The following is a 10,061-nucleotide window of genomic DNA, read 5'->3' as shown; positions in this document are numbered from 1 at the left end:
CTAGAGAGTTTCTCTCTGAGGCACAAGTCTGGGCAAGGTTGTTTCATGGAAGACCAGCAGTCGCCCATGCATACCGGCCTCCCCTCTCCACGCCACCAGTGTTATGCAAGGGAAAGGCAAAGGGGCCGATACAGCTTGGCACCTGTGACGTCGCAACTCATTTCTACAGCTGAGTGAACTGGAGCAACGTGAAATAAAGTGTCTTGCTCAAGAACACAACACGCAGCCCGGTCCGGGATTCGAGCTCACAACCTCACGATCGTAAGCTCGACGCTCTAACCACTGAGCCACGCGCCTTCACATACATACATAAATATATATATTTCAATGTCGGTGGATGTCTGCTTCATTTTCTTCTCTATTAACAGGAACCACTCTGTTTCCATCTGAAAATGAAATAAGCTCATTTATAGATAATTTTTACTATTCAGATTTTTTTGTATTTGCTAATTTGGGCTTCATTTTATTTGTTTATTTGTTTAACGACCATATCGATAGATTCGATGTATTGGGAAGACAAATGGTCTAGACAGTTATAATTTTTATTCTTACGCCTAACTTTTTCAAATAAAGCAATGTTCGACGTTTTTTTTGTTTTTTTTTTTTTGTTTTGCCTTTGTTATTTGATTTCGTTTTTCGTGTCTTCGGCTTTTTAATATATTCTTTTCAGTTTTATGTACTTCTCGGGAGTCACACCAAATATGACACCGCGTGATTCAAATTCTTTTGTTCGAATGATACTTGCTGAGCAACCGAAGCTGCCATGTTCTTACCGAATCCATTTTGCACATCACGTCTGTAGGCAACCACCTGAACCAACAAGTGTACTAAAAATATATATATATATCGGAACGTAGAAAGGATATTTAAAGCTGTGACATCAGTCTACGTGAAATATATAGAATAGAATTTGAAAAATGTACCCCGCATGAAACAAATACATGCGAGAATATAATTATTAGTTGGTCAAACCACATGAAACCCTCTGATTTAATAAGTAACTCTGCACGAAATATGAAGCTTTTATGTCCAGACTAACACACTACACACCATATATTCGTCAATGCAATTTCAGTGTGAGCGATATAATTCTCAGCTATACGTCGATATGATATATCTAGGACAACAAATCATTGGCTTCTGCTGGAAGTGTGATTGATCAAAATTGATCTGGGGCTATACAACGACAACAATACTTTGTGACAATAAGTTGAGCTCGCTTCGCAACCACGTGGTTTCGGGTTCAGTTCCACTGTGCGACGTTGTTGAGCAAGTGTCTTCTACTATAGCCCGGGTCGACCAATGCCTTGTGTGGAATTTTGGGGGACGGTAAGTTTGTGGAAGACCTTCGTTTACATGTGTGTCCGTCACCCTCCCTTGACACAGATTGACAACCGGTGTTGGTTTGTTTACATCTCTGTAACCTGACGGTTAGGCAAAAGACATCGGTAAAATAAATACCACACTTAAAAAGTAAGTACTGAGTTGATTCGTTCAACTAAGCACATCACAGCGGTGCCCCAGTATGGCTGCAATCCAATGACTGAAGCAAGTAAATGCAAAGGCTAAAAGATTTCCTTGGTAATTCATTTTATAACTAAATCCCATTCACATTTACTCATAATATTTACATTGTAAAACTCAGTTTTCATAGAATTTTTCAATAGCCTTGGATACATGAGACGTGATTACCATTTCCATAGAAATGGTAAACATCTAAAGTGGTGTCTTTTAAAAGTTTCATATCAAATGGACATTTCATAGCCAAGACAAATGAAAAGTATTAGCGTGTTACTCTGCCGAGCAACGTTTCTCAAAGCAATATTGATAGAAGAAAACATACATTATTATTTCTTTCTGTTTAAAGGCGGCGAGCTGGCAGAATCGCTAGGACGCCGGGCGAAATGCTTAGCGATATTTTGTCTGCCGCTACGTTCTGAGTTCGAATTCCACCGAGGTAGACTTTGCCTTTCATCCTTTCGGGGTCGATTAAATAAGTACCAGTTACGCACTGGGGTCGATATAATCGACTTAATCCGTTTGTCTGTCCTTGTTTGTCCCCTCTGTTTACCCCCTTGTGGATTGTAAAGAAATAGGTATTTCGCTCGTCGCTACGTTCTGAGTTAAAATTCTGCCGATGTCTACTTTGCCTTTCATCCTTTCGGAGTTGATAAATTAAGTGCCAGTGAAACTCTAGGGTCAATGTAATCGACTAGTTCCCTCCCCTAAAAACTTCAGACCTTGCGTCTATAATAGAAAGGATTATTTCTTTCTGCTTATTTATTAAATTATAGAACTACTCCAGTAGTTGTAAAACGTATTACTTTAGATATTTTCTGTTAAAAATTGCAACGATAAATGGCTGATTTTTGGTGTTGCTGTTATTGTTGTTGTCGTCGTCGTAATTATTGTTATTGTTGATATAGTTGTTATCAGTGTTGTTGTTTTTATTACTGTTGTTGTTGTTGTCCTTCTTCTTCTTCTTCTTCTTCTTCTTTTCTCCTCCTCCTCCTACTTTTTTTCGTCTTTACCTCTAACACAGTCCTGATTAAATCCCTGATGATAGACATTCACACCGTGACCATCCTGTCTTTCGGACATAGTTCATATCATTTGGATAATAAAATTAAATATGTTCAACTTCCTTTTTAAAGATGGCGGTTATAATTTTAGAATTATTTAGCTGTCCTATGTAGCAGGTCAAGCGATCCACGTAGAGGCTCCCTCTGTGGCTGGAATATTGATCGGTTGTACACATACATAACAGCCTTGCTTCAACATGGAGCTGAGAGAAGAAGACTGAAAACTATTTGAATTTCTGTTTTGTATTACATTCATAGATTACAGATTTTGTTATCTACGTTACCCAATTTCCTGTGACAATAATATCTGAATTGCATGGTCACTGTTTTGCTATTTGAAATCGATGTTTAAAGAGAGTTACATTTTCTTATCAGCTTCTCACTCATGTTGGGTCAATCATTTCTATGACTGACGTGCTAAATACTATTTATCAAACCTCGTCTAGAATGAAATATTAAAATGCTGGATTTAACACAGAGATACAATTTGTGTGCCGATGTGTGTGTGTGCGCGTGTGTGTACACTTTTTTGAATATGCGTACGAAGGTGTTTTTCCTTTTAAATATTAAAATCATTTTTTGATTGGACATCTATTAATCATCGGCTATGGCAGCTTCTAGCTCGATATGTCAGAATGCTTAAGGCAGATATCCTCACAAGTCATAGTCTCTGCTTCCATAGAATCTTGCCATCAATCGATAAGGAATCTACATTAATATAAAAAGACTCCGCCGGTTACGACGACGAGGGTCCCAGCTGATACGATCAACGGAACAGCTTGCTCGTGAAATTAACGTGCAAATGGCTGAGCATTCCACAGACACGTGTACCCTTAACGTAGTTCTCGGGGATAATCAGCGTGACACAGAGAGTGACAAGGCCGGCCCTTTGAAATACAAGTACAACTCATTTTTGCCAGCTGAGTGGACTGGAGCAACGTGAAATAAAGTGTCTTGCTCAAGGACACAACGCGTCGCCGGGAATCGAACTCACAACCTTACGATCATGAGCCGAATGCCCTAACCACTAAGCCACGCGCCCTCACATTAATATAATACTCCACGTACTGTCTTTTCTCTCAAATAATCAAATTGATTGTAGTTCAGCCATTCGAAGTCAACCTCGCTTATCAAAAAAATGTGGTTTACACCAATGCACGTAAGACAGTTAAGCAGGTGACAAAGACTATTCTCTCCACATCCTACTCACAGTAAAATCCAATAGCTCGGTAAACTTAAAACTATTCATAGATAGTTACTCTAAGGCTGTGCATTAAAATATTTAACTTAAATATCTTGAGGAAATCAGTTTCTACCACCAACTGAGAAATGTTTGCTTGAGGGTGAGCAAAAGAGATTTTTTTTTTCTTCGTGCGCAATTTTCGAATTCCCAGTGTTTTTTTTTTTTTTTTGTCACAATGGTATTCCTACCTTCAGGGGCGGCGAGCTGGCAGAAACGTTAGCACGCCGGGCGAAATGCGTAGCCGTATTTCGTCTGCCGTTACGTTCTGAGTTCAAATTCCGCCGAGGTCGATTTTGCCTGTCATCCTTTCGGGGTCGATAAATTAAGTACCAGTTACGCACTGGGATCGATATAATCGACTTAATCCGTTTGTCTGTCCTTATTTGTCCTCTCTGTGTTTAGCCTCTTGTGGGTAGTAAAGAAGTAGGTATTCCTACCTTCACGCAGGCGACCAAGGTTCAACCCACAACGGAAACCATTGTCCCTCAATCCAAATGACTCTGTAAGTATTACTTATATGACGTAGCAATGATGTTCACTCTCTACTTTGACTCCTACGTAACAAATCTCTCATCTGACTGGCTTGCATACGTTTTCTACCCTACTTGAATCACTGCTACTACCACTACGTGTTCGCTCGCTTAGTTCTAATGAAGTGGTTTCCAACAACCACCTCAGAAAATTTTCATTTGATCTAAAAGGTATCCTTATCAAACACGTCAACATTTCTTTTTGTTTCTGTGTATCTGTACAGTATAATGATAACGCGCTCAAGAGGATCCTATTTCCAAATAAGATAATTCTATTATCATGCAAACTATTTGCTTTCACTCACGTACTTACATAACTTGAAGATTTTTCCGTCGCTAGTGAAGATCAGTACATATTCCGTCTGGCTATTTCCATAGTAAATGTGTTGCCTTAGGACACACACATATAGTCTCATGCTCATGAGACGAATGAAAAGATGGAAGTAAACTCGGTTTTGACGCTGTGAGAATATTCGAGTAAATCACCTCTCTGCTTGGATGAAAGGCTTCCTTGCCGGTGACATCAATACCTGTCAATTGTGCTTTTTCAGATACCTCCTCTGTCATCAATAGCGTGCTTCAAAATTTGGTTACGTCTCAACTTCTTTCTTCTACACGCTCTTTCATTATTCCTTCCAATATAAATGAGACCACTCTTCATATCTTCTTGATAAGATTTTCCAGTTGTGTGTTGTTCACGATTGATGAGTGTGTTTGCTATACTTGTGTATAAACAGAGAGATGTTTGATTAAGGATAATCAAAGGAGATTTTTGTTTTCGTGCACAATTTTCAAATTCCCTATTCTCCTAGTTTGCTGTTTTTCTTTGTCGCAATGGTATTCCTACCTTCACGCAGGCGACTATGGTTCAATCCACCACAGAAACCCTTGTCCTCAATCCAAATGACTCTGTAAGTATTACTTATATGATGTAGCCATGATATTCACTCTCTACTTTGACTCCAGCTCTGCATTTACGCAACAAATCTCTCATCTGACTGGCTTGCATACCTTTTCTACCCTACTTGAGTCACTGCTACTACCACTACTTTCATAATTCCTTCCAATATAAATGAGACCACTCTTCATATCTCCTTGATGAGATACCTTAGTCATACGAAATTTCTTAGCCATGCACAACCTTTATGAACAGGAATCTTGTAAATAGCCAACTGAGGTTTCACGTTTCGATTAGATACTACTTTCATTTAACAGTACACTGTTTATACACAAGTGTAGCAAACACACTCATCAATCATGAACAACACACAACTGAAAAACCTCCAGATTTTCTCCCAACACTATGTCTTAGACCATATAATTTCTGAGGATCTTTTCCAAAAAGGTATCACCAAACTGTGTCTCAGAACATTCCTCAGCTTCGAACAACAGATGACCATTTACAAAGAATAATTAGGAGCAATATTCAAGTACCGTTCAGATAACATCCGTGATATACATGTGTATTCAGGATCATATCATTCACCATCTACAGAATGTCGGTCATTTTCACTAACTGCTTCTCTAGCCACCTAACACGAACTCGCATGCCTGTCAATTGTATATCTGCTGCAAAATTCGTTCTAAAAATTCGTTGCCCAATAACTCCATGTTTCCTTATCACGACTAACAAAAATACCACCTTTGAGCAGTTACAAAATTTTAAACTGTAAATATCAAACTGTATCAATCTTACCGAGTGATCACAGCTTCAAAAGACAAGTCGTGCAGCCTAATATAAAATACAATTGAATATTCTAAGAGGACTTAAATTACATAAAAATCAATAGACTTCAGGATTTTAAGTAATGTTTTTCATTATTTTTTATAACATAGACACAAACGTGAAATATTTTTATATGAAAATGACGTGGTTTAATTTCCCGTATATTAACGTGAATAAGGAACCCCCTAACGTTTTGGGCTTAAAATTTGGAAAAAGGGGTTTTGTAAGGGATTATAATACTATCCATGTACAAGAAACTGCGATATCTTTTAAATCTAATTTTTGACAAAAAAAGGGTTCCTTATACACGTTAAAATACGGTAATTGATCTAGAATACTCGACTGGTAACACAAGAAGGATTAAAGGTTAAGTCGATTAAGAGTTAAGACGAGATTTGAACTTAGAACTTACGGAACGCAAACTGCATATAACCCGAAGATACGTCCGATGCGCTACCCATCTTTGACCTGCTATTTCATCCAACATTTCCAGCTCATTATGACTCAAATCACTGCATCTCTAAACACTACATAACCTTCATAGCTCTTCAAATAATAATCAAATTAACAACAAAATAAATGTATTCACTGATCACAGAAACTATGGGAAGCACTCCGCCGGTTACGATGACGAGGGTTCCGGTTGATCCGAATCAACGGAACAGCCTGCTCGTGAAATTAACGTGTAAGTGGCTGAGCACTCCACAGACACGTGAACCCTTAACGTAGTTCTCGGGGATATTCAGAGTGACACAGAGAGTGACAAGGCCGGCCCTTTGAAATACAGGTACAACAGAAACAGGAAGTAAGAGTGAGAGAAAGTTGTGGTGAAAGAGTACAGCAGGGATCACCACCATCCCTGCCGGAGCCTCGTGGAGCTTTAGGTGTTTTCGCTCAATAAACACTCACAACGCCCGGTCTGGGAATCGAAACCGCGATCCTATGACCATGAGTCCGCTGCCCTAACCACTGGGCCATTGCGCCTCCACACAGAAACTATAAGCAGCGGCCAAAGAAATTAAATGTACACTGTATTTCCATATGTATTTACGTCTTTTAATACATCGTGTCGGTTATATAAACAAACCGCTAACGACGATTCAACGTGGTTGTATTAAATCGTTACCGTAATATATCTTACTCTACGTAATAAGTTGTAATATGTTGTAATATGTCTAAATATAAAGAAAGGACCTTGGATTTATAGCTAAAGGGAAATGAGATACTCGGTTAAATCAAGAGATTGCTTTCACGAATTAGAATTGGTCAGAGAGTCGGATAAGCGGAAATGGATCTCTACTGTACAAAGACTGAGAGAGGAGGAATGGAGGGAGGCAGAGAGATAAAACGGTTTCAGATAAGCAGAAAATTGTTGTGTCGGCTACATTTCCAGCAGGAAATTGTAACACTGTAACACAGAACACAGAACGAAAGCAGGCAGAAACGGTTCCGTTATCAGAAAGTTCCGCAATATATTACGTTAGAATGTTTTTAAAGAGAGATTAATTTTCATCCTTTATACAGTATATATCCCCATGATCAGCGTGATCGACCAGGCTATCAGATGTTGTTACACATCGCTGGTCACAATGTACTTCGCATTGTTTTAGCCTTTAAATGACGTCACCCCGCAGGCTAAGCGAGCAGGCCAATACATACATATATATATATATATACACACACACACATATATATATACACACACACATATATATATATACAAAACTCACTTTCTCTAGTCATTGGACAGCGGCCATACCTTGAAGTGTGTAGTCGAACAAATCGAACCTAGTACGTATCTTTTAAAGTATGCAAGGATGCATGTATGCATGTGTATATAGGATGGGCTTCCACACAGTTTACATCTACCAAATTTGCTCACTTGACATTGGTTCAAAATGCCGCACAGTGGGACTGAACCCGAAACCATAGGGCTGCAAAGTGAGCTTTTTAACCACACAGCCATGCTCGTTATATGTTATCAAATGGTTGAAATTAAAAAAAAACTGCTAGTTTTATTGTGTGTATGTCTGTGTGTGTGTGTGTGCGTGTTTTCGTGTATGTGCGAGAGTGTGCGTATGTATGCGTATGTATGCGTATGTATGTGTTCACATATCAACAGTGTGAGGAATTTTACTGGAGTGTTCGTCAAAAAAATGGTATTACATTTCTGGAAATTCTTTCAGAAAATCCGTTATTGTCCAAACTATTGAGAATAGGTGGGCTGCTGTTGTGATGTCAACGTTAAATATCAACGTTATAATCAATTGTAGATCAATGAAGTCGTGTTGAATAATTGTACGCAGCAGGAAGCGGGTTAAACTCATCAATTTTATTACGCTTAAGAGTAATGCTTGCTTTATATGTGGTAAATATATAAAGAAAAATTTAAATTTAAATTTTTCGATCGATATTTACATGGTGAGTATGTATTTTCTTTGGCTGTGTTAGCTTTTAGCGACACAATTATCACCTGCAATCTGCTTAAGTAACGCAAGACTGTACGTTTTAATTATACAGACATACACGCTGTAATAATCCACTTAACATCTATTGGTTGTGTCTAAATTAACAATCCCCCTTCAGAGCTTTATTTATAATAATGTTGACATAAAAACTTAGTTTGTTTACAAGCTATAAACATTAGAAGAAACAACAGAGCTCGTTAGTTGGTAGGTTTATGCATATATCGTTTCATTATAGCTAGCGTTAATACCGTAAATTTTGCGGCTAAAAGGCTTTATCCCTATGGGACCAGCATGTAAATAAATATTGTGACAATATAAAATTCTACATACAAAATTCTGTGTTTATGTGTTGATGTGCATATACTCCCCATCTTGTATGTAACTCTCCTTTCACTTTCTCTCTTCCTCTCTCTCTCTCCCTCTCTCTCTCTCTCTCATACACACACACAGATACACACACACACACTCACACACGCTTTCTTATGCACGCTCTCTCTCTCTCTCACACACACGCACACACATGCTCACATACACAAATACCAATGACTATTCCTTTTTCTCATTTCCTCCATATATCTTTCTTTCTGAAGAAGGACTCACATCCGAAACTTTAGGATGCTTTTTCATTGTAGTAAAGCTAAAATATATCTGTCCTCTGATGTTATTTTTCTTGTGCTTTGTGTTTGCTCTGTGTATGTCAGTTACTAAGTTTCCTAAACGAATATGTGTATGTAAACAAAGCAATCGATGATAGAAAAAATAGGTAAGAGGTATATATGCACATTTCAAGAGTTATTGCACTTTCATCAGTAGTAAATCCAACACATCAGCTATCTACAAACGCATTGCTTAAATAGCCTCTAAGTTTAGCGATGTATCATAACCGGATGGAACAATTTACATATTAAACACATTATTGGTCACTGGTATGTAAACATTAATTATGGTAAGGACACAGTCTCTCGTTTCTAATTTTAGTTAACGCGGTTACAGCGGACCTTGCCTATTCAGACGTCACGTCCCTGTGCTGTGGCACGACACAATATGAAACTCAACTTAACGAGTGTCATTAGTTGTGAAGAAAATGAATATTTTAGTTATCTCCCTTGTGTGAGGGTATCCCTAATCACTTGGTGAACATTAATGTGTGGGGAACAGTCAATTTCTTTATTAGCCATGAGGTTGAGAAAAAGAGGTGACGGTACGAGGACAGACAAAACAAACATTGGGGTCAGGGTATCGAATGAGATACAGTCACTAATAACTGAATTACTGCTAAAAATAATGATGACAGACGGCAGCAGATGGAACATATTTGGTCAGAAATCTGCTTGATTATGAATGACATTGGGTTAAACAACGCCTACATTAGCAGCTGATCTATGGAAATAGAAAACAGTTTGATTTTTCTATGTATTTTAGATAAAAGAAATCAAATATGTTACTTTCGTAATTGTTTCTAAACTTTCACCTCCACTCACCTAGTTTTGTATTCACTTAAAACTACACACA

This window comes from Octopus sinensis, linkage group LG4 (assembly GCF_006345805.1).
Source record: "Octopus sinensis linkage group LG4, ASM634580v1, whole genome shotgun sequence".
NCBI classification, from domain to species: domain Eukaryota; kingdom Metazoa; phylum Mollusca; class Cephalopoda; order Octopoda; family Octopodidae; genus Octopus; species Octopus sinensis.
Note: the sequence above shows the minus strand (reverse complement) of the source record.